This window comes from Podarcis bocagei (assembly GCF_964188305.1).
Source record: "Podarcis bocagei genome assembly, chromosome: 3".
NCBI classification, from domain to species: domain Eukaryota; kingdom Metazoa; phylum Chordata; class Lepidosauria; order Squamata; family Lacertidae; genus Podarcis; species Podarcis bocagei.
The window spans coordinates 91790320-91814831 of record NC_138127.1 but is presented as its reverse complement, the minus strand read 5'-3'; the positions used below and the strand labels follow the sequence as shown (position 1 = coordinate 91814831).

General features: G+C 46.6%; 1 protein-coding gene across 7 annotated transcripts in view; it reads left to right on the top strand.

The window, feature by feature from the left end:
• The first annotated feature begins 1679 nt into the window (after positions 1-1679).
• Positions 1680-24512, top strand: part of KLC4 (kinesin light chain 4) — a 64106-nt gene continuing 41273 nt past the window's right edge. For 5 of the 7 annotated variants that reach the window (XM_081188604.1, XM_081188603.1, XM_081188599.1 and 2 more), the window contains exon 1: positions 1790-1937. The gene's annotated coding sequence lies outside the window, so the exon portion shown is untranslated. The other 2 variants (XM_081188602.1, XM_081188601.1) reach the window with 2 other exon arrangements.

Sequence of the window (24512 nt, the reverse complement as noted above, 5' to 3'; positions counted from 1 at the left end):
GCTTTTTAAGATGCTGTCTAGGTTTGTCATTGCTTTTGCTAGGCTCTGAATAATGTCTCTTGCTTCATTTTTCATGTAGGAGACTTGGATTGCCAAAGTTGCACAGGCAGCTGAGCTCCTGCGCTTTTAAAGCTGCTGGACAGGCAGGCAGAAACTCGGCAGCCGAAACTTTTCCCCAGCTCTGTGCAAGGAAAGCATTCACTTGATGAATGCTGCTACCTCAAAAAGATTTGGAGGCTTGGGATGAAACTGACAAGCCCAAGAAGCAGCTTTTCAGGGTGATTGGCAAGGTATTGAGGGCTGATCCCGGAGAGACTGCCTGGTGTAGTTGTTAGCATGCCAGGTTAGGGCTAAGGAGGCCCAGGGTCAAGCCCCACTGCCACCCCACAGCCATGAAGCACACACTCTCTCTCTTTTCTAAATTTATTTGATTTTCCATATTAAAATTTACATTCACACAACAACATACTATATAAAAACAAGATTCCAAAGAATCTCCTGGACTTCTCTCCTCCCCTTTGTGGGTCTTATTGTTAGTCCTTTCCCTCTGCATCTTTTATAGTGATCCAAATTTTTGCATCTCCATTACAGTACTGTATATCCATTCTCTCTCTCTCTCTCTCTCTCTCTCTCTCTCTCTCTCTCTCTCTGCCTGGCCTACCTCACCTGGCTGTTGTGAGGGTAAGCTAAGAGGGAGAGAACCACACACACCTCCTCAAGCTTCTTGGAGGAAACACAGTATATACGTGCAAGAGTAGTACGTTATTGTCATTTTTTAAAAAATACTATTAAAATAATAAAACTATAGGATTATCAATCTAGTGAAGGGGCAGAGTGCCGTTTTCATTCAGGGGAGATAATTTTGGAAAACTGTGAGAACGCTTATTGCTTATTCACCAGCTCCTCTTGCTGTGGTGGTTTATTTCATTTTCCTTTCATCCTTGCTTTGCATTCTTGAAAATAAATCATAATAATATTATAAATAAATAAATAACATTTTTCATTTCTTAAGAGAAATTATGGTAATTATGGGGACAGAACTACCTAAATTGTATAGAAATTTATTTATGTATGTTACTAAAGCAGCAAGAATGTTACTTGCCCCAAAGTGGAAAGAAGCAAAAGTCCCATGAAAGGAAGGATGGATACAAAAACTTATGGAATTTGCAGAAATGGTGAAACTTACCGCAAGAATAAGAAATCAAGATAACAAACTTTTTATAAAAGAATGGAAATGGTTTATTGAATATTTACAGATAAATTGTAAACAGATAAAAACATTGGCAGGACTAATGTAATAGCCTGCAGTTTTATAAGAGTATATATTTACAGTAGATAAATAAATGAGCAAGTTAAATGAATTTGGATATGCAGAAGTTATTAAAAATAAATTTTAGGAACTGCAGAAAAGAGGGGGAAGGAAGTCAAATTTTGAAATATTGATTGTGAAGCTAATGAAATGTATAAATTTGAAAAGCATAAATAAAAAACTGAATAAAAAATAAAAAGTGAAGGGATTTGGAAAGGCCTTGGAAATAAGGGGCAAAGCAACGAAGCGAACGTCTGAATGGAAGACACGGGGCAGGACTCCTCCTTTCCCTCGTTTCTGCGAAGGAAACTCAACGGGCGAGGCTTGACGGGTTAGGTTCTTCGCGGTCACCTGACCGAAAACGCCCCGCCCCCTCCCCGCGCCCGTAGAGATAGGGAGGATCTCCCTAAGCGCGTTCTGCGCCATGTTGGATTTAAAGGGGCCGCGGCAGGATTGGGAGGAGCTTAGAAGGAGGTTTGTTTTTCCTTCCAGTCGGGAACGGCCGCCGGCGCCGCCTCGTTGGAGGGGGGGGGGGGGCACACCGGCGGCGAGGAAGTGATAGCGCGAGCCATTTGCGCATGCGTGGTTAGCCATCCATCCTACGAAGCTGTCCCTGAAAAAGCAGCAGGTAGGAGCTTTGGTTGCCTTTCTTTCTGCCTTTTCGGAATACTGCGATTGGTTTCCATAATGGATATGCCCCACTCCAATCTCTGGCAAGAGTGTTTTTGTAGCAGCGGGGTGGCCCTGCCGCAAAGGGGGGGGGTAGGCCTCAGAGGGGTGGTCTGCCTGCTGGCGGGTGGGCCAGCGACTGCTTGCAAGGGGGAGGGAAATGCCAAGAGGAGAGACTGCCTGGAAGCAACAGTCTCTGATCTGGGAGCCCCCGCTTTCACCTTCTCCACCACCCACCAGCCTTAGGGGCAAGGCGATCACACTCTGCACATGCTCAGGAGCACTGCGGTCTGTCCCTATGTTCCAAGGTTGAGTGCCGGCCGTGAAACACGGTTGCTGGGATCGAGCCCTGTCACTGCTTCAGCCCTGATTTCCAAGCTGTGTCTGCCGGGTTCTCTCTTCCCCTCTTTGCCAATGGCTCATGCCTGACTCACTTGCAAAGGGTTGTTGCGTTTGTTTGTTTTTGGCTTCTGTAGGGCTGTGGCTCTCTGCTGCGCTGGCAAAGCAAAAGACTCTGCTCCAGGCTAATAGAAGATAGAAGGGCAGATGCCCAGGATTCCTGCCACTCCTTTACTGACAGCAGTTGTGTAGGCTGCCAGAGGAAAAAGCTTTTCCTTCTATCTCAGTCTCCTATTTGGGCTTAGTCTTCACTGATCACAAGTTGCTTCCTGACCAGGAAAATTGGTTCAGTGCAGCTGCTGGGGCAGATACCAGGTTTGCTTTGGGAATAGGAGCTACAGTGATGCTTTACAAGGCTTATTTCTTATATTGCAGCTGTTTATTCTCTGTTGTGGTGTTATCTCCTCCTCTGATTCAAGGCTGCCCCTATCAGCGGTAAAATCTGACTTACTTGGCTGCAGTTGTGCGTCACACTAAAGTCAGAGGGTCTTACTTCCCATAAACATGTTTAGGATTATGCAATTAAGAGTGGCAGCTGCCTTAGCTGATGATGGGTTTGAGATTCTTGATTTGGGAGCAGCCGCTACCGAGTTCTGCCTTTCTTTAGGAACCGTGGAGCAAGGATGTTTCATTCTCACAAGAGTCTTCCATACCCATTTTCCTTTCTTCTTTTTTAATGCCAGAGAACTATTTAATACATGTGGCATGTTTTGCTTAGCTGGGATGTGGTTAAAAGCCCTCTGATGCAACATTCTGTAATGGTCCTACCACTTTCCAATTCCTGTCCCGTTTTTACAAAGAATTTAGGACTGTCTGGGCTCTCTGTTGCCTTGTGCTTTTTCCTCAACTCCCACCTAAATAGGCTGCTGGGTTCCTGTCATCCTCTTGTTAATCATTCAGATGTCTGATGCTGTTTTGAACTCTGAAACCAGCTCTGGGAAACTGTGGGAGGAGCTGGCATGCTTGTTCTGAGTTTCAAGGTCTGCTGTGTATGTGGCACTGACCTGCTATTTATAATCATGATGCTATCTCACCGTTCGGCTGTGGGCTGTGGCCTCCTGCAACAGGGAATTTAATGGATTATTTGATGTGACTTCAGGCATTTCTTTTGCAAAGGACTGAGGTCACACCCGCAACATACATTCAAGCACATTTATAGCATATGGCTTTCCCCAAACAATCCTGGAAACTTGTTTACCCCTCATAGAACTGCAATTCCCAGCACCCTCAACAAACTACAGCTCCCCAAATTCTATGGGGGAAGCAAAATGTGACCTGAGTTACTGCTGCAATTCTAGGCAGGATTAGATGTACCTAGTTACATGTGTTGCATGTCTGAGTGAAATAGTTGGCATTGCTTTACTTGAATGAGTCTTTTCTCTAAATTATTAGGTGCACTGGATCTGCACTCGGAACATCCATCTACCACAGCTTTTTAGTGTATTTAGAGTTTCCGCAGATAGATATATTGAACATGAATCACAATCAGTTGTGTCAAAGGGCCACATGATTAAGAGTCTCACACTGTGGCCAGTTGATAACCTGGCTCATGCTTCTCCTAAAGATTAAGTGTTTCGTGTTGGTGCCCCTATTCAGTGCTTTTTTTCTTAAAAAAAATGTTTAGGCGTACAGTGGTGCCCCGCAAGACGAATGCCTCGCAAGACAGAAAACTCGCTAGACGAAAGAGTTTTCCGTTTTGGAGGTGCTTCGCAAAACGAATTTCCTATGGGCTTGCTTCGCAAGACGACAATGTCTTGCGAGTTCCTGCTGGTTTTTTTCCCTTTCCCCCCCTTTTTCTAAGCTGCTAAGCCGCTTATCAGCTGATCCGTTCAGCAGATAAACCGCTAAAAGCCGCTAATAGCGCTAATCCGCTAATCCTTCAATGGGCTTGCTTTGCAAGACGAAAAAACCGCTAGACGAAGAGAATCACAGAACGGATTCTTTTTGTCTTGCGAGGCACCACTGTACTCTCATTTTGACTCAAGAAAATCACTATTTTATAGTTCAAATCGGGAAAAATAAATACAGTAAATGGACAAAAGTACAAAGAGTCATAAAATGTTTAGGGGTATGTGTTCCCCTACGTCCCCCTAGGAAAAAAAAGCACTGCCTCTGTTGTTATAAACTTCTAATCTGAAGATGATACTTGGCTAGGAAAGACAGGGAGAACCGTTTGGCAGGCTGAACTTATTTTCTGAAAGGATAGTGCTTGTTGGTTATATTTACTGATGAACTGATAAATGTACCATTTGATGGCAAAATCAATGTCTTGTTTGTGCTTTGGTAACTTAACAATATTTTTAAAAGGTTGCTTCAGGGAGTACAAATATAGATGAAGGAGCCCAATTCTAAACAAGCTCTAGTGTTGCAGAATATGAATTGTCCCTAAATGATGTTCATCTGAAGCCATTTAACAGTTGGTGAATGGCTTCAAAAGACATGACATTTTGCCCTAATACAAAAAAAAAACCCTTAACACTTTTGTTCACTTATGGGGTGGTATATCAACATCTGGATATTTTGCAGTTTGTTGGCCTCTTTTTGCCTTTGTTACTGGCAGATGTTATAACATGGACATCAGGTCTTTCTTGTTAAGCCTTTGCACTGCTGGCGTATGCATTTCCCCCTCCTTTTTAAAGTGTATTTATTATTTTGGTATCATGTCTTTTTCTGTGTGTGTGTGTTTAATTTAAAAAACCCAGAAACCTGGTATTGCAAAAGCACACAGGGAATACATTTCACATTTCACTTAGCAATAGGAAAGATAGCAAGGTGGTTGCCTGTATGCCTTGGTTTGTAGTTTTTGGAGAGAGGATCAGTAGCAGAGCAGCATAATTGTATGTGTGTTTAGCCTGTAGTTAGACTTAAGAATTGCCTAGGATGGCAGCCTTAGCATGGATGATACAGTAGTTGTCTAGCTGGGTCAATGATCTGTCTTTGAGTAAACTTCATAACCACATGTTAGCAATACATTATGAAGAGTTCGTGTTTCTCAGACAAAGGATTAATGTAGCAGAGATTGCTAGACAATTCTTAGACACCTTGTATACATCTAAAAACATTATTGTTATAGTGATTGAAATACAGTGGTGCCTCGCAAGACGAAATTAATTCGTTCTGCGAGTTTTTTCGTCTTGCGAAGCACGGTTTCCCATAGGAAAAAGGAAACAAACTTGCAAGACGTTTTCATCTTGCGAAGCAAGCCCATAGGGAAATTCGTCTTGCGAAGCAACTCAAAAAATGAAAAACTCTTTCGTCTTGCGAGTTTTTCGTCTTGCGAGGCACTCGTCTTTTGAGGTACCACTGTACTTACCTTGATGCAGTTCTTCCAGCACACATACCAAACTATCCTATTTGGGATAGTTCTATTCTTTTATCTCAGATTAAAACAGTAGGTTGGAGAATTTGTGTGTTCAGAACACCTTTCCTGTGTAAAAAAAGAAAAGAACATGAAGCACTTTGAGCACAGTGAAATGACACTGGCTATGACTTAATCATAGATCCGCTGTCAGTTTGGATTATACCAATTTCTACTTTCATGTGATCTATTCGAAAACATTCTCAAGCTAACTTTTCTTGGACAGTAACGATAAATGGTTTGGACAACGAATCAAGACATGTTCAATATAGGCATGTTTTAATCAATTGGACAGCAGCCTTCAACCTTGCCTGATACAGGACAAACTTTTGAACCCCAACCTCAAACAAGGAATACTCCTGTATGTGTTTCTAACTGCCATCTATGTACGTCTATAAGTAACTTCTGATTTACAGTAAAAGCAAAATTAACCAGTGCTCATCACACTGACTATCCCATTGGGAAGGGTTTGTTAGGTTATTCCTTACATTCTTCCCATTCTTGCTCTTCAGATAATTGTCTCCAAAGCAGCTCACAAAGGCATAAGAAACAGGCCCTCACCAGACTCACTACTGAAAGAAACAAGATGCACAAGAAAAGAGGAGTGTAAGAAAATGGTAGAGATTAGTTCTTCAAGGCCAGAATGAAGTCGTAAGCTATGTATGGGTATTTGTATTTGGTTCAGGCCCAGCTGATCTTCCCTTTGCTGGTGTTTTTGCTTGTTCCTTGGCTGCTGGATGGGACCAGAGTGTCCTTTACCCCCGGTTCTGTAGTCCCAGGGACAACTGGCAGTGGGAGCTAGATGCCCTTTCTTGCAAGGAAGGGAAAGTAAGCCCCAGTGGAGGCTAGCATGCCAATTTCAGTCTGCCTTCAGGCAGCCCCAACTTGGCTGACTTCTTTCTTCTAAGCCAGTGATGGCCAAACTTGACCCCCCCAGCTGTTTGGGGACTACAGTTCCCATCATCCCTGACCATTGGTCCTGTTAGCTAGGAATGATGGGAGTGGTAGTCCCAAAACAGCTGGAGGGCCAAGTTTGGCCATCACTGTTCTAAGCAGTCCAGGGGTAGCACTGGCAATCAGCTTCTCCCTTAGTGTCAATGTTGCTTTTGTTGATCTTAGCAAGGAGGAAGATAGGCACAGCCAATGGATTCTAGTTTTGTACCCTTCAGTGTCTCTGGCTCCACCAGCTGTTGCCCTCCCTGCCTTCCACCCTGTCATAACTGGAAAGCACTTTGCAGTTGTTCCTTTTCTAAAAAACAGATGGGGCCAAGCTGATCTTCCCTTGGCTTGAGTACAATCCCTCCATAGCCCTTGACTATGACATGGAGCCCATTTTCCTTTAGATCTCCAGCCCTAGAGTAACTTGCTTGTGTTCCCTCCTTCAGAAATGACCTTCAGAAATAACCCTCTCCTTTCTCCGACTAGATGACTGGTCATTGCCTCAGAATCTTTTCCCCTGAAGAAACTATTCTGTCTTGTTTGAGAGCAATTAATTTGTCCGGGTCTTAATCTTCCTATATTAAGAAGCAATGATAGGGCTATATACTAAGATTATCCATGGCTAAATTGTCTTGAGCACATACCAGGTACAATGGCATGTAATTAAGAGGATTAAAGTGCAAGTAGTTTGGTGCTGAATGAAGGTTCAGGAAAACGCTGTCTTTCGGAGTGCGGAGAATGCAGAGATTAGTGGTGCTGAAGTTGTACAATAATAATATAATAATAATAATTTATTATTTGTACCCTGCCCATTTGGCTGGGTTTCCCCAGCCACTCTGGGCAGCTCCCAACAGAATGTTGTTGTTGTTGTTTAGTCGTGTCCGACTCTTCGTGACCCCATGGACCAGAGCACGCCAGGCACTTCTGTCTTCCACTGCCTCCCACAGTTTGGTCAAACTCATGCTGGTAGCTTCGAGAACACTGTCCAACCATCTCGTCCTCTGTCGTCCCCTTCTCCATGTACCCTAAATCTTTCCCAACATCAGGTTTTTTTTCGAGGGAGTCTTCTTTTCTCATGATGTGGCCAAAGTATTGGAGCCTCAATTATTATTAATATTCCCACATAATAATTAATAATAATTAAAAAGCGATAAAAACTAGAATCTCTAGTTCTTGCCGAAGTTGAGGAAGGAGAGACAGTTCCATAAGCTGCAATTCTGTATGTGGTTACCTGGGAGTAACTCAGTGAGGCTTACTTCTGTATTCAGACACAGAATTGCGTTTTATATTTCCAATTTTAGAAATCCTTACAGATGTGCTAGGCAACAGTACCCAATTTCAAGTCTTCCACATGCTAAACATGAGCCCTGTTGGCTGGAAGAGTGGAGTGCTAACATTAAATTCAGTGGGGGAAAGGGATGATTCAGCTGTGGGGAGTTTGGGAAAGTGCTTTCATATATAGTGGCAGCTTCATCATTGGAAGCACTCTCTAGTCTGCTGCTTAAATGGTTGCACAAGCACAAAGCAATCAGACTGCTGTAAATTCATGTTTGCAAAAGCCGACCTTCCTAAGGAGGCTTGGGCAGTTGCTAGGTGAGGTACAAAAGGAGACTGAAGGAGAAGTGATCTTAGAAAGGGGAGAGAACAAAATAAAAGTAACACTCTACAGAGAAAAATCTTTCCATGGACACTAGCTCACCCTTTGCGAGCCCGGTGCTCTCCAGATGAACTACAACTCCCATCAGCCCTTGGACTTTTTGAAAAGGGGGAAACTAAGTATGGCTGTGCCCATTTGTCTTCTTTTTGCTTTGCTACCCGTGGAAGGGCTTATTGAAAGGCAGGGAGAGAGAAACGCTGGGCCTTTTTGTGTCCTCTCTGCTTTACAGTGGTACCTCGAGTTACATACACTTCAGGTTACAGACTCCGCTAACCCAGAAATAGTGCTTCAGGTTAAGAACTTTGCTTCAGGATGAGAACAGAAATCGTGCTCCGGCAGCGCGCCAGCAGCAGGAGGCCCCATTAGCTAAAGTGGTGCTTCAGGTTAAGCACAGTTTCAGGTTAAGTACGGACCTCCGGAATGAATTAAGTACTTAACCTGAGGTACCACTGTACTGCCCACTGGTCTCATGGTGCAACAATAGGCAGCTGCTCTAGCTATGGAGTAGTTTTTGGAAAGTGTGCATTGTGTGGAGTAGTGCAAGAGAAAGTTCAGCATCCACTCTTAATTTGTTTTATTTTGCTGCTGGCCAGCCACGTGGAGCAGTAGGCAAACAGCTAGTTTAAAAATAACTTGTGCATTGGGGTGGGAAATCACAGAGCTCACCTATTGCTTTCCTGCCTGCCAGTTTTGTGGCAGCAGCTGGCTGAGGGACTTTTTTTTTATGCACCGATCATCCTGTTGCTGCTTTGTTTGTTTTGCTGGCCAGCAGCACCCAACATGGCCACTGACATGATCACAGGGCGCTGCTGGCCATTGACAAGCAGCATGTTGTTGCTCTGCCTTCCATGGGCGGCCACCAGAAAAGATGCTGCTCCATGGTGACTATTGTGTACTGCCTTCCATAACATTTCGCTAGCTGCTGCAAGCGTGTATTAGACCTGGGCTGCTACTCTTCCAGCTAATTATATCTCTTGGTTCTTCCTTGTTTGTTGTTCCTTTGTGTTGCTTGCCAATCCAGCTGCTGTGCTTTGCCTTTTAAAACTGTGGATCTCTGCAGCTTGTACAGCAATATCCTGTTACCTTAACTAGTGCGCGGTAGGCAACTGAATGGGGGCATGCCACAGTAGGGTTGTCCTCATTGCAGCTGAAAAGCTGCCCCCACTTCATGTATTGCTGGCTATTTCAAATTGCTGCAGACTCCTGCAGATTGTCATGCAAGAATCCTCTGGTATATCCTTCCCTTTCGGCTCTGTCTGTGTATTTGTGCTTGCTTAAATAAAATTACACCAGAAGAATACCACTGTTAAAGGACATGTTCCTGGTGTGGGGTTTTTTTTTGATGCGTGAGTGTGTGTCAGTTGTATAGATTGCTTTGCTGTAAACAGACTTGAATGTTTTACTAGGTATACAGTGGTACCTCGGGTTAAGTACTTAATTCGTTCCGGAGGTCTGTTCTTAACCTGAAACTGTTCTTAAAGCACCACTTTAGCTAATGGGGCCTCTTGCTGCAGCTGCGCCGCCGGAGCACGATTTCTGTTCTCATCCTGAAGCAAAGTTCTTAACCTGAAGCACTATTTCTGGGTTAGCGGAGTCTGTAACCTAAAGCGTATGTAACCTGAGGTACCACTCTAATTTGATGTAGGTTTACTCTGCGATAGTAGCATGTTCATGCCAATTCCTACCTAAAACAGTTGTTGTTGTTTAGTCGTTTAGTCGTGTCTGACTCTTCGTGACCCCATGGACCAGAGCACGCAAGGCACTCCTGTCTTCCACTGCCTCCCGCAGTTTGGTCAAACTCATGCTGGTAGCTTTGAGAACACTGTCCAACCATCTCGTCCTCTGTCGTCTCCTTCTCCTTGTGCTCTCCATCTTTCCCAACATCAGGGTCTTTTCCAGGGAGTCTTCTCTTCTCATGAGGTGGCCAAAGTATTGGAGCCTCAGCTTCAGGATCTGTCCTTCCAGTGAGCACTCAGGGCTGATTTCTTTCAGAATGGATAGGTTTGATCTAAAACAGTACCACTGTTATTCTGTATGGAGTGGAGGCATATTATCTGCATCTGGGCCTGTGAGATCTGCACTGTCAGCATGGGTATTGATGTGTGGAAAATGTTCAACTCGGACACTAACAACAAATTAGCCCTTTGTACCTCTGGGGGATTCACAGCATTGGTCTGAACACAGCTGCCCCTGTTTCAAACTCTCCTCATAGACTGTGTCAAGAGGGATCTTGAGAGTGGAAGCAGAGGGATTTTCGCTCGTGCTATCTGTTGACATAGGAGCAGTGCTTCATAGTGGGAAGAGGGTAGAAATCAGTATTTGTGAAGTGGCCTAAGTACAGTGGTACCTCGCAAGACGAATGCCTCGCAAGACAAAAAACTCGCTAGACGAAAGGGTTTTTTGTTTTTTGAGCTGCTTCGCAAGACGATTTTCCCTATGGGCTTGCTTCGCAAGACGGAAACGTCTTGCAAGTTTGTTTCCCTTTTCTTAACACCGTTAATACAGTTGCGACTTGACTTCGAGGAGCAACTCATAGAACGCGGTGTGGTAGCCTTTTTTGAGGTTTTTAAAGACTTTGGTGATTTTTGAAGCTTTTCCAAAACTTTCCCGACACCGTGCTTCGCAAGACAAAAAAAATCGCAAGACGACAAAACTCGCGGAATGAATTAATTTCGTATTGCCGGGCACCACTGTAGATTGCTTGCATCCGAAGACTAGAGTTCGTATGAGATTGTCTTGAAACAGCTATGCGTATGAGAAGCCAAGGATTTTAAACCTGTCTCTTTAAACTATGTCTCTTGTTCAAAGAGTAAATGTTGTTGGCATCTGTCTTGAGATACAATGGAGGGCAACTCTGGGGGTGAAGTCAAAATGCTGTGTTAGCAGCACCAAAGTGACTTCTCTGGGGTGCAAGTCTGGACAGTGTGTATGGAGGTCCTGGGCTGCACAAACATCAAGACTCCCCACTTGGCCTCACTGATTATTATTATTTTATGAGATCTATATACCACCTGTCAGGGAACTGCCATCAGAGGGAAGAGGAGAGGAAAGTCGCTCCAGTGATGCAGGGGAGGGAACTAGCAAGGAGAGAGAGAGAGCTTCCACGGGGGAAAGAAATCCAGGGGACACCAGGGAGAAAGGGGAAGCTGAGAGTAAGGCGGAGGGGGAGGCTCAGAGACTCTTTCAGTGAAATCAGCGGAGAGAGCACAGGACCTCCGCTTGGCACGTCCACGCTGCGCAGAAGGCTTCCACGCAGAGAATCTAGGAGGAGACTTGGAGTCAAGCAACTTTTATGTTGGAAGAAATTTAGGTCCCGCCCACTGACGGATGCTGCCAGTGACTAAGACAGTCGCGTTTCAAGGGCTGTCAAACCAGGGAAAGTTTTAGCTATACGGCTAGCTTGGAGCAGTTTGCAGTTTACGCACAAGCAACCCCAATTCCCATTACACCACCCTTCATCAGGTCTGTTCACAAGATAAAATCTGGTACAAAGTCCCCATCAGAATGATATGGTCCAAAGGAAAGCAGAGCAATACATTTGGCATCAGCTTGGTTGCAGGAGTTGCTCAAAGAAGTCATGCAAGGCACCATCCAACCCTCTTAGCCGCAGGGGTCAGCAAACTTTTTCAGCAGGGGGCCGGTCCACTGTCCCTCAGACCTTGTGGGGAGCCAGACTATATTTTGGGTGAAAAAAATGAACAAATTCCTACGCCCCACAAATAACCCAGAGATGCATTTTAAATAAAAGCACACATTCTACTCATGTGAAAACACGCTGATTCCTGGACCGTCCATGGGCCGGATTTAGAAGGCTATTGGGCTGGATCTGGTCCCCAGGCCTTAGTTTGCCTACCCATGGTCTTAGGGACTCCACTCCAGATTTGTGTAGGCGTTTACTCCTTAGCCTTTTCTTCTCTTGAATATATCCTGCAAGATAGTGGAGGTTTAGGATCAGAGTTTTCCTTCTCCTAGATGGACTACCTTCCCATGTTGATGGGCCCCTCCTGCCTCTCACTTCCCTCTACAGCAGTGTTTCCCAAACGTTTTTGGGCAACGGCACACCTGCTTACCGGAAAAAAATCTCGCGGCACACCACCATTAAAGCCCCGCCCCGTGACGTCAGCGCGCAGCGTCACGCCGGGAGGGACGCACAAAAGTGAACGTTTTTTCCCTCCCCCTTGCCGGGGTGGGAGGAGGCAGCAGAGCGAGGGCAGCTGAGGCGGCGGCGGCTGCGATAGCGGGCGGAGGAGGAGCCGTCGCCGGGAGTTGCTGCTGTTGCTGCTGCTGCCCGGACATGCCGGCCTCCTCCTCCTCCGCTGTCTCGCGCTCCTCCCTTTTGCGCGCGCTGCCCCGCCGCTCGGCACCACCACCGCGGAGCCGCCCCCGGCTCGACGCGGATCCTCGCCGCCGCCGCCTCTCGCTGCCGCCTCTCGCCCGCCTCCCTCCCACGGCACACCAGCCGGTGTCTCACGGCACACTAGTGTGCCGCGGAACACCGGTTGGGAAACACTGCTCTACAGCACGTGCAGAAACCACCTTCTTGACTGTTGGACCCGTATTGGTCTCATCCAGTCAATCTGCTGGAGTCTTGTCTTGACATGTAGGAGAAGTCCCCAACTCACTGGCAGTTTACACCCATTACAGCTGGTTCAGCCAGCTAGTTGGAAGTCATTCCCCAGGGTGTGGACGCTGTCACATTAATGGAGTAAATGCCACTCAACTTGTCTTTTGAGTCTCACAGATGGACACTGTACTGCAAGAATGAGGAGCCTGTGGCCCTCCAGATGTTGTTGGACTCCAGTTTCAGCCTTAAGCCCCTTTTTTCTCCCCTTCCCCACATTTGCTGTTTGGATAGAATTGTATATGAAGTGTGCAAACACTGACCATGGGAATAAATCACTGTGGGGGGAAATAGCTGTGTGCTATAGGAAACAGTAGGGATGCGGGTGGCGCTGTGGGTTAAACCACGGAGCCTAGGACTTGCCGATCAGAAGGTTGGCGGTTTGAATCCCCGCGACAGGGTGAGCTCCCGTTGCTCAGTCCCTGCTCCTGCCAACCTAGCAGTTTGAAAGCATGTTAAGTGCAAGTAGATAAATAGGTACCGCTCCGGCGGGAAGGTAAACAGCGTTTCCGTGCGCTGCTCTGGTTCGCCAGAAGCGGCTTAGTCATGCTGGCCACATGACCCGGAAGCTGTACGCCGGCTCCCTTGGCCAATAAAGCGAGCTGAGTGCCGCAACCCCAGAGTCGGCCACAACTGGACCTAACGGTTTACCTTTACCTTATAGGAAACAGTACCAGCTTTTAGCTTTTATCAAGAGAGTAAATTGGTAGATCCAGGTGAGGCTTTGGGAGGAATGGCGCTGAAATGATCATACTGTGATAGTATTAACCTTTTGCCACTTGTATATGCTCTGAAAGAAATGTAATACTTGACTTTAGAGTGTTTTAAAAGTTCAGAAAGGAATGAGATATTTGGAGAGAGAAAAATCTCTTTTAAATAAAACTTTGCCCCTGGACAATTGTGGGTACTAAGCCAAGTTCATGTTATGGGCAGTAGCTCCAGAAGGGCTTTTCTTAATGGGGCAGGATGCCTAGAGCCCAAGACGTTGTGCAGAAGCCCAAGGTTAATTGGTTCATTCTTGTCACACTAAACTCTGGTTTAGCATGACACCCAAAACCAGTAAAGTGTGTGTTGGGGTGAGGGAGGCAGAACTCAAACTCTCCTTCTCTCTGCAGTCATCAAACTCCTAATTTTGAGTGTCCAGGATATTTTAAAACGGGTGAATAAACAAATCAAACAAGGTATGGCAAGGCAAGTAGGACACACTCAATGCAGGAAACAAAGAAACCTGAAGTGAGATTTGTCCCAAACACCCTCCATCTTTCTCCTCTTTCTCCCAGTCTCCCTTCCCCCTGGGGTCATGTATTATTTTGTGATAGGCCTTAATTGTTAGAAGCCTCTCGAGTGAATGTTGACTGAAACATAGGAGCCAGGGTATATACAATAATTAAAATGAAACTACTGTATTATTTTCATAGGGGAAAGGGAGGGGGGTGAGAACAGGATGCTGGACAAGATAGGCCATGGGCCTGATCCTGTAGGCTCTCCTTACGTTGTTATTAGACAAGTATAGTTCTGTTCAAGCTGTATGAAGTGCTTCCTCTATTCGCTCTTTCCTCCTGCATGCCGATTTTCATTTCACTCAGCAAGCCGCCCTGTTTAACATTTAATATCCCTTGACGTCTTCCGTGCGGCTTTACAGAGTCCCAATGGCTGTAAGCGACCACAGATCTCCATTGGGTGCGGCTATAATTAAACCACCTTGGAATGCGAGAGCAGAGTTAATATTTACCTAGCCGTGGAGTGAAAAGCCTTGTTTTTCTTCTCTCTTGATATAAAGCAAGAGACAAGGCTGCCTTGTACTTGAGTTTTATGGTAAGTGCTTATCTTACACTTGGGGCAGAGCCCAGCCCCACCCTGTACCTGTTTTAACGTTTTGGCTTTCCTGTTAACTCAAATGGGGTAAATATGTATTAGGGAGCCTGACATGCCTGTCTTCCCTTTGAAGACAGGCATGTTGGAGGGTAGCAGTTGACAAAAGTTGTGTGTCTTGACATGCCGTTAAAAGATGGGTCTGGTGCTTCACTGTATACTTTTCTATTTTGACTCATAATTTAAGAACATAGTGCTATATGAATTATAAGGTCTCATATATATAAATCTTATGTCCATAAATTTACAAGGCAAACATGTGCATAAGTATAGAAACCACGTGTCTGAAATAGCACAGGAGAGCAATCCTGAAACCATTTTGACTCTTCCAGTGACCTCAAATATTCTCTGCAGTGAGGAAGAAAATGGGAAAGCCTCCCCATTGCCTCTTTGCTCAAATTCTGTATTAAGGGCATATTTGTGTATGAATAGGGTGAGCCTGTGACCTGGATTCAGGAACTAAGTATTTAGCATCTCAGAAGGAATGGCCAGGCTGCCCAGGTGGAGTAATCAGTGACCACTGTCAGGTATCCTGACAAACAGGATTTCTGTGGTAGACCGCCCCCTGTCATGTATTTCTGTTGGAGACCGCCTCCTTCTGTGAGGTTTGATGCTTTTGGAGGTGGTCTTGAGCTACAGGGTGGGCAATTTCAAAAGTCTATATGAGGGCTTGCACACCATTGTTTGGGGTTCCTCTGCTCCCTCCCTGTGTGGGGTGAGTGGGGGACCCTGTTGCAACAGTTTAATAAAGATCAGGCTTATTAAGCTGCTTTGCTTCTTAATATTCTCTGGTTGGCCTCTGTTATTTTCTCCTTCCAATAGGGAACCTACTTAAGGACTCTGTACGGCCTCTTGGATACCCATAAGGGAAAAGGGGCAGGTTTTTTTCTTATAACAATAGGAAGCTTCCTTTATACTGAATCAGACCATTGGTCTATCTAGCTCACCTTTACCTTTACCCATCAGTACTGTCTACACTGACTGCCAGCAGCTCTCCAGGGTTTCAGACAGAAGCCCTTCCCAGCCCTACCTGGGGAGGCTGGGGATTGAACCCAAGACTTTCTGCATGCAGAGCACTCGCTCACTCACTAAGCTACAGCCCTTCCCCAAAGGAGGGAGAAATGGGGCAGGGGAAAAGGTCTCAATTTGTTTAATACGAGGGAAGTAGCAATGTAGAAACAGGAGGATGGGCAGTGAGAGGTCTAGGGGCATTACTGAGTAAAGTAGGGGTAGCCAATGTGGTGTATTCCAGATGTAGTTGGACCACAACTCCCATTCACCCATGCCAGTATGGCTAGTAGTCAGGGATGATGGGAGTCCAACAATGTCTGGAAGGCACTTCCTGGAGTAAATATAGTATAATTCTAAAACAGGATGCAAGGATTCTCCCCAAGCCCACCGCAGGGCACCTAACAGTGTCTTAAAAATATATATGGCTATAAAATCATTAGTAGAACTAGAGAGAATTTCCTCAAATCTTGATCTAGTCCTCCACGAAAGGGCATTAATAATGAGCCTTTAATGGATTTTCCCGGACAAACGCTTCCAATTCAGGGGTACAGTCCCTAAAACAGGCCTTGTTTCTTTTTGCTAACCTTGGTGGTCCATGATTTTCTAAATCTGGACCTTTGTTTTTTGAAGATCGATATGTGCAGGAAGGTTCAAATGAAGACATGCTGTTCCCTGGATATTGGGAAGGCCACCCATTATGTTTTAGATACTTAGCAGAAGCCGCTCTTGTTTGTAGGTTTGTTTTGTTGCAGGTATGGAGTAGTTAGGTACAGCTATGACCCTTCCATCTGTAAGTTGCATTGAAATTAGCAGTGCTTACTTCCAGGAAAATGTGTTCAGAATTGGGATAGTCTGACTGCTTAGTTTAGTAAGGCTGTGATCCTGAGACCTTAGTAGGAAGAACTGCTTTAGCTTCAGCAGGGTGGCTGCATCATGTGCTCTCACACCATGCTCAGAATCCCATCGTTCCTCCAAGGAGCTCTGAACAGTAGCCCAACATAATGGCAATACAGTGGTACCTCAGGTTAAGAATTTAATTCATTCTGGAGGTCCCTTCTTAACCTGAAACTGAGGTACCACATTAGCTAATGGGGCCTCCCACTGCTGCCATGCCGCTGCCGCATGATTTCTGTTCTCATCCTGAGGTAAAGTTCTTAACCTGAAGCACCACTTTAGCTAATGGGGCCTCCTGCTGCTGCCGTGACGCTGCTGCACGATTTCTGTTCTCATCCTGAAGCAAACTTCTTAACCCGAGGTACTATTTCTTGGTTGGCGGAGTCTGTAACCTGAAGAGTTTGTAACCTGAAGCATCTGTAACCTGAGGTACCACTGTACAGTAAGCCTGCAACTTACTGGTGGCTGAGAAGAAGTCAGGGTGGGGCATATTGAAGAGCTTGTTTGCCCTGGCTGCAGGATGGGCAGCCTGCAAGGGGGCTGATTGTGTTCCTTTGTATTTCCGTCATTTCCTATGGACCAGTGCCTCGGATGTGAATCTTTCTGTGCTTGCAGGAGAGCATTTGCTCTCTCGGCAGTCTGGCTGCATCTCTGCTGCTGCTGCTGCTGCTGCTGCTGCAGTGGGTGGGTCACCACCAAACTGCATAGTAACTCTGCCTCTGGTGGAGAGGGAATTCAGAGCATCAAATACTGCCGTCTCTCTCTGTGTTCTGCTAATAACTAACGCCATGCAGTTTCTGTAGCCTCACTTGGCCCGAGGAGGCGTCTGTGGAAACCGGCTTCTTCGCAGTGTAAGTTGCTCTGTTGGGTTTGGGTGGGGGTTCCACTTTCGGGAGCTGAAGGACAAAGATCAGAGGGCTGTCCGTTCTTACTGGCAAAACGGCAAGCTTATTTTGTTTATTTGTATTCAGATGGAGCCCCTCTGGACCAGACTGATTGGTAGAGCAGGAAGCTGGAGCCCACGTTTAACAAGGACCATGGGTTGTGTCGGGATGGATTGGATTAAAGGGAACTCTGAATTATTTCAGCAGCTCTATTGGCGAGTAGTGCAGGGTGGGGTTGCTGGCTGCATCGCAAGACAAAGCAGAGGGCAGCAGCTGGCGTGCAGCTCCTGCAGAGCAACAACTCTGAGCTAATAGGTGGAAAGCAAAGCCTGGTTTTCAGTGTGAATTATAGATGTGGCCTACCAGTGTTGGGGATTTCGCGATGCGCTAGGGAGGCACATCAACCAAGGCCATTCTCCCTTCTCTCTTAAAGTCCTTGTCCATTTATTGCTGCTGCCTTGGTTAAACTTGCTTCTTGGAAGATAAAACTCGATTATCCGGTGCAGTGGGACTCGGCACTTCTGCACTAGCCTCTGGGAATGCAGAGTAAGGTACAGGATTAGTGCATGCTAGTCATCTTACAGAGCCTGAAGTCCAGTGTGCTGCAATAGATGGTGGGTTTGATTTCAGTCTGGAAGCTCCTGGGTTCAGATGCTAATCTGTTTCAGACTTTGCATGGCCTCGGGCCAGTCGCTGTTTCTCAGCCTCACTTCCCCATACATAAAATGGGAGTAATAGCGAGCTCCCCTGCAGAATTGTGAGACAGGCATACATAAAAATGGCAAAGCATGTTGCAGATGAAAAGTGCCTTGATAACTACTATTTTACAACAGCTGTACCTAGAAGGCTGACATATTTATTGTCTCATCCCTTAGTAAGCAAGATACTAATGTATCAGAGACAAGAATGTGGGGGCACTTGTGGATTTTGCAGAAGTTATCCCTATTCCCAGTATAAAGTTGAAATCCATATGTCTTAGAAGCAGTAGCTGTTTAAAGAAATGTGGGCACAATCTAATATCCCCCCACCATCTATACTTGAATCATAGAGTTGGAAGGGACCATGAGGCTCATCTAGCCCAACCCAGTGCAGGAATTCTAGCTCTCAGAAGCAGAGGTGGGGAGCCATTGGTCCTCCAGATGTTGTTGAACTCCTGTTCCCATCAGCTCCAGCCAGCTGGCCTAGGATAGTGGGAGTTGCAATGCTGCAACATCTGAAGGGCCACAAGTTCCCCATCTCTGTTGTAAGCTGTAGTCCTGGGGAAAGGTGAAATACTCCCATCTTCCAGCTACAGGTAGGTAGCCATGTTGGTCTGCTGTAGTCGAAACAAAAACAAAAAAATTCCTTCCAGTAGCACCTTAGAGACCAACTAAGTTTGTTATTGGTATGAGCTTTCGTGAAGTAGTGGCATGCACATGAAAGCTCATACCAATAACAAACTTGGTTGGTCTCAGGTCCGTATAGTTAAAGCTATGGTTTTCCCAGCAGTGATGTATGGAAGTGAGAGCTGGACCATCAAGAAGGCTGATCGCCAAAGAATTGATGCTTTTGAATATTGGTGCTGGAGGAGACTCTTGAGAATCCCATGGACTGCAAGAAGATCAAACGTATCCATTCTGAAGGAAATCAGCCCTGAGTGCTCACTGGAAGGACAGATCCTGAAGCTGAGGCTCCAATACTTTGGCTACCTCATGAGAAGAGAAGACTCCCTGGAAAAGACCCTGATGTTGGGAAAGATGGAGGGCACAAGAAGAAGGGGACGGCAGAGGACGAGATGGTTGGATAGCGTTCTCGAAGGTACCACATTGAGTTTGACAAAACTGCAGGAGGTAGTGGAAGACAGGAGTGCCTGGCGTGCTCTGGTCCATGGGGTCACGAAGAGTTGGACATGACTAAATGACTAAACAACAACAATTGGTATGAACTTTCGTGTGCATGCACATTTCTTCACGAAAGCTCATACCAATAACAAACTTAGTTGGTCTCTAAGGTGCAACTGGAAGGATTTTTTGTTGTTGTTGTTCCCATCTTCCAGTGAGGGAAATGGCTGCTGAATGAAATATTTCCCAGCTACTAGTGGTCAAGAGCTCATGGGTTTTCCCTGTTATGACCAACCTGATTGTGTGGGTTGATTTCTGGACAGGTTGTGAATTAGGAATGTTTCATGTTGCCTGTTCCCAATGGACTGCTCTCCTGGTGCATTAGGAAATGTGTCAGAAGCATTATATCAGGACTCAGCTCTGCAGCTGCAAATAAAATGTTTTAAGTGTGACACTAGATGGTGATGGTGAGCCTAATAGAAAATTCAAAGTGTTTTTAAAAACACTTTTAAAAAAGCATTTTCAGAGTGGTTTTTATATGTGTGTAGATTCCACCCCTGTCACATTTCGGTATGCAAAGCATTCTGAAGCCACGTAGATGCATGTTTTAATCTCCTTCCTTAGAAGCAGGGCTTTTCTCAGCTGGAACTCAGTTCCGGCACCTCTCAGGTGGGTGCCATTGCCCTTATAAGAGAACAAGGGAGGCATTCACGATGAGTTCCAGCACCTCTTTTTCTAGAAAAATAGCACTCCTGGGAAGGGGTGTGCTTTGCCCTTTAGAGTACTTGTTGGCGCTGAATGTTTTTTGAGGAGTGAATGCTGCAAGGCTGGACAGCCAAATGAACATAGTTTGGCTGAAGGACCAATGTTATCTGCATGGATAAAGGAGATCCATCATTCATTAGATCAGTGTTTCCCAACCGGTGTTCCGTGGCACACTAGTGTGCCGCGAGACGTTGCCTGGTGTGCCGTGGGAGGGAGGCGGGCGAGTCGGGCGGCGAGAGGCGGGGCGGCGGCAGCGAGGAGAGGCCGCCCAGCGCAGGGCTCTCACCGTCTGCCTGCCTGGCTGCCTGCGTGGCGCTGATGTCACGGGGCTGTAACGTGCCCCACATAGGCACACGCGGGGCGGCGAGCGAGCTCCCTCCCACATCCCATCGCCGGCTCTGCACCAGGCGGTAGAGCTCGGCGAAGTCGCCGCGCTGGAAGGCCAGCAGCGCGCGCGCCTTGGCCAGGCTCTCGCCCGCCTGCGCCTCCAGGCACGGCGCCTCGGCGTCGGGCGGCAGCGAGCCCAGGAAGCGGCCCAGCCGGCCGGGGTCGCCCGCCTGCAGCAGCGCCTCGCACACGCACAAGACCTGCTCCGCCGAGAAGCGCGGCGAGCGCGGAGGATCGGGCGCGGCGGAGGCCAGCCCCGCGCTTGGAGAGGACGCAGCAGCCGTCGCCAAACCCGATCCTCCTCCTCCTGCTCCGCCGCTGTCCTCTGGCTCTCGGCCGGGAGGAGCCTGCGGCGACGGGGTGGGCGCCGAAGTTGGCAGAAGTTGGCGCGCCTCCTTGGCAGCGCCTTCGTCCTCCTCCTCCTGCCTCTGCTCTCCTCCGGCGGCGGGGGCGCGCCGCCCTCCCCGGCCGGGGGGCTCGGCGGGGCCCGCGGGGAAGGAGGCCATGTTCGCGGCGCACGGGATCGCAGCCCCCCTCGCCCGCCTCCGGCCCGCTCCCCTCCCCCTGCGCGCTGCCCTAGCCGTGCGGGTCTCCTCCCCCTGCGGCGCCGTCCCCTTTCCAAATCCTAGGAGCCGCAGTCCGCCTTCCGCCCCCGGGCCGCGGCGCGGCTCCCAGCCCGGGCTGGCCTCCGCCTCCTGGGACGCGCGCTCACCCCCGCGGCCCCCCAAACTTCGGAGCAACTCTCCAGACGCTTCTCCCCCGCCTCGGTCTCCCTCCTTTCCACTTCTCTTCCCCCCTTCCTTCCCTCTTTCTTTCTCTTTCTCTCCCACCCGCCTTTCCTTCTGTTAACTTTCCTTTCCCCTTCCCATGTAGAACAGTCCCTGCAAATAAAAACCTAGCATATTTGGAAGAGGGATGCTAGCCTAATCATTACCTTCTATGCTGTTACTATTTTTTTATTTTTTTTTACATAAGTAAAAAGTGACCTTTCCCCATCTGGCATGGTGGTGTGCCTCGAGATTTTTTTCATGAAACAAGTGTGCCTTTGCCCAAAAAAAGTTGGGAAACACTGCATTAGATGATCCAGCAGGTTTTTTTAGCTAGAGATCAGGCTGGAGAACAGGGCGGGGTTAAAACTCAATGGACATCACCCTTCCATGCTCTGAACATAAAGCTTGTTAGGAGGAAGAGTAAGGAATACCTGCCCTCAGAAAAGCCTACCCCTTGCATTTCTCCACTTCACTTGCTCTGGACATGCCTCCTGAATGTATAAAACACGCCCAGAGCAATGACTTGCACAGAGATGCAACAGGCACCCTCCTCTGAGGGTGGTTAATTATCCTGGCACTCCTAATGCAGAGAAGCAGCAGAAGTGGCTTCCCTCAGAGGACAGTGGTTTGGAGGAGGCAAGTCCAGAGCAGCAAATCATGCAGAGATGCAACAGGCAGCCTCCCAAGATGAATGCTTCAGCCTTCTAAGACAAAGTACAGTGGTACCTCGGGTTAAGTACTTAATTCGTTCCAGAGGGTTGTTCTTAACCTGAAACTGTTATTAACCTGAAGCACCACTTTAGCTAATGGGGCCTCCCGCTGCTGCCGCACTGCCCCCATGCGGTTTCTGTTCTCATCCTGAAGCAAAGTTCTTAACCCGAGGTACTATTTCTGGGTTAGCAGAGTCTGTAATTTGAAGTGGCTGTAACCTGAAGCATCTGTAACCCAAGGTACCACTGTAGTTGAATCTCTTACAGGGCAGAGTTTTAGCAGTTGTTGGTTTCACCAAAGTGGAAAATTCAGGGGGGAGACCTGAGATACCTTTGCCGCCCCCTTGCAGCCATTCCCGCCCCGCTATTCTGTGAGCCAGGCAAATGAGTTGGAGGCAGTTGTACGTTTAAGACTGTGATGCTGATCTTAGAAGTGTTTTGTTCATGGGATATCATGGTGGGTTTCCCCCCCTCCAACTTCGAACACACACCCTCTGCCTCTTAGCTTGTATACATGAAGTGCTTCTCACTTCCATATAGTAAAAGAAAGAAAGATTCATTAAAGAACTCTGAGTAGGTCACTAGATTCCCAGTGTACAACTTACCATTTCCCCCATAATTACCTTGACTTGCCTTCCCGGCCAATTTATATCTGGAAGCACAGAGATCAGAGAACCCAGGAGTTTTATAGAGTGTCTAGTTTTGAAGAGCTGCTATATCTGCTTTCTGCAAACCTTTTCCATCCCACACCTTACAGCTATGATGAGTCAAATCCCAGCATTGGTAGCCTCAGGGCTCAGAGCTCATCTGTTTCCTTTGCTAGAAGTAAGCATTGATGAGCTTATTCAAACCGGAGATGCGTGAGGATTTAGTAGGCATGACTAAATGGTCACAGTATTGCTGTGACAAGCCCATTTGGATAGGGGAGGGTGACCATCTGCCTGCTATTCTGGTACTCCCCACCCCAAAGTATTTATTTTTGTAACCTTGGCAAACAACCAAGATGAGAAGAAAACAGAAGTTGTTATAGAAGCGTCAAATTTCCTGGTTTGTTCTCCTTGTGGGTGAATGTTTTTGATACAAAATTGGTAACCAAAGTGAGTTTAATTGGATCCAGGGATCCAATTAAAGGGTGTTTAGGTAGTTCTGTGCCACTTTAAAAAAATATTTTCATTGAAAGGATTTCATGGATAACAAAGCTGCATATAGTGTCTGTGTTTTAGTTCTGTGCCACTTATCGCTTATTCAGTGCTGTGGGAATGACCTCGCTGCTGTACCCCAGACTCAAGAAATATACCGTATTTTTCCGTGTATAAGACTATATTTTTTCCTAAATTTTTGAAGTTTAAAATAAGGGGTCGTCTTACACACAAATAGTGCATAGTGCATTTTCTCAATTTTGAGTCCCCCCAAATAGGGGGCGTCTTATACAGCGGTACCCCGGGTTAAGTACTTAATTCATTCCGGAGGTCCATTCTTAACCTGAAACTGTTCTTAACCTGAAGCACCACTTTAATAATAATAATAATAATAATAATAATAATAATAATAATAATAAATATTATTTATACCCCGCCCATCTGGCTGGGTTTCCCCAGCCACTCTGGGCGGCTTCCAACAAAATATTAAAATAAAATATTCTATTAAACATTAAAAGCTTCCCTAAACAGGGCTGCCTTCAGATATCTTCTAAAAGTTTGGTAGTTATTTTTCTCTTTGACATCTGGTGGGAGGCTGTTCCACAGGGCGGGTGCCACTACCAAGAAGGCCCTCTGCCTGGTTCCCTGTAACTTGGCTTCTCACAACGAGGGAACCGCCAGAAGGCCCTCGGCGCTGGACCTCAGTGTCCAGGCAGAGACTGCTAATGGGGCCTCCTGCTGCTGCTGCACCGCCGTTGTACGATTTCTGTTCTCATCCTGAAGCAAAGTTCTTAACCCAAGGTAGCATTTCTGGTTAGTGGAGTCTGTAACCTGAAGCGTATGTAACCAATTCTGGAACATCCTCCCTAAGATAGCCTGCCCAGGCCAGGCCTTCCAGTTTTTTCGAAGGAAAGTTAGATGTCTTTTAACATAGACAGGCCTTCTGTGTGATTACCCATTGGTATTTCAATTTACTCTAGTTGTATTTTTTTATTCTCTTTGGTTACGCATTTTTATTTTACCTGTTAGTTTTGTGAATTATTTTGTGATCCCTTTTGGCTCTGTTTATGGAGACAGTTGAAGTACAAGTTTTAAGTACACAAACACATGCACTTTTGCCTGGATATCTTCATAGTTAAATGTGCTGGGGAGCCCCTCTCTTTGTCTTGGACATGTGGAAAAGTTCTAGACGTTTGCAGATGTGAGATAGCTCAGTAGAGCACAGGACTCTTAATTTCAGAGTTGTGGGTTTGAGCCCTATGTTGCGCAAAAGATTTCAGCATTGCAGGGGGTTGGACTCTATAATAC